The following is a 1,220-nucleotide window of genomic DNA, read 5'->3' on the forward strand; positions in this document are numbered from 1 at the left end:
GGGAGTGAGCAGTCAATTATATTTGCTATGAGATAATGTTATGAGACAGTGATTAGATCCATTATACGACAGGATCATGTCTCTGACGTTGTATTTCGAGTGAGATATCTCGCCTGAAAATAGTGGAAATTTGAGATATTATTTCAAGAAGGAGAGGGGCTATGAAGTTGGTAGAAAGATATGTTGATCTCCTGAGTTGTCTGATTTGAAATATATAAGAGTCAAGTTCAGAAGAGACCAGAAGGTGTGTTTCGGGTGGGGTTAAATAGGTAGGTCCGTGTCAGGTGAATTTCACGGGGTCAATTTGATCGGGTTTTTCTCGAGTCCCGGGGTCAGAAAAAAGATTGTATTCGTTAGATTTCGGCAGGATCCGAGAAAGAAAAAAAGATAATTTTTCATGAATGTTTGGTAGTTAGTTAGTTGAGCGTGTGACGGCGACAGTAATGGAAAGGTCATGAGGTGAAAAAGTGAGCAAGAGAAGTGGGATAAAGTGGTTTTATAATCAATTGAGTGTGGTGAGTTCAATAAATTGTATTAGAAAGTATGAAAGGTTCTGGAAGGCAGAGTAATTGAGATAAGTGGGGGATGGGGTTGGTCTGGGGAGGGTGTGATGTGATGGATTGATTTAAGTAGGGTTCCATATGAAGAAGTATGTCCTCTAGTATTAATATAGATATCAATATATATATATAAAAGAAAGTCATGTCAAGAGAATATAGGCCAAATATGTCAGTCGAATTATGACGGTGACAGTGACAGGAATTTCTGGAAGTAGAAAAGTTGGGTATTTCATAGAGAGATATGTTGATCTCCTGAGTTCCCAGATTCAGAAAATATAGGTCATAAAACGTAAAAGTGTCAAAAAGTGAGTTTCGCGTGGGGTTAATTAGGTGAGGTAAGGGCCGTATGAAGTGAGTGTTTAGAGTCGGGTAAGTGATAGAAATAGGGTTGAGTAGGGTTAGAGGATGGTTGTTAGGGTTAGAGAAGAGTGGGATGAAAGTGGGGGTGCAGAGAGGTAGGGTTGGAAAAAGAAAAGAGGGCTGGGTAAGGGGGGCAGGGTAAGAGAGAGCAGGGTAAGAGAGAGGAGGGTAAGAGATAGTGTTGGGGTGTTGGGGTGTTGGGTGTTGGGTGTGGGTGTGGGTGTGGGTGTGGGTGTGGTGTGGTGTGGTGTGGTGTGGTGTGGTGTGGTGTGGTGTGGTGTGGTGTGGTGTGGTGTGGTG

This window comes from Kazachstania africana, chromosome 9 (genome assembly GCF_000304475.1).
Source record: "Kazachstania africana CBS 2517 chromosome 9, complete genome".
NCBI classification, from domain to species: Eukaryota; Fungi; Ascomycota; class Saccharomycetes; order Saccharomycetales; family Saccharomycetaceae; genus Kazachstania; species Kazachstania africana.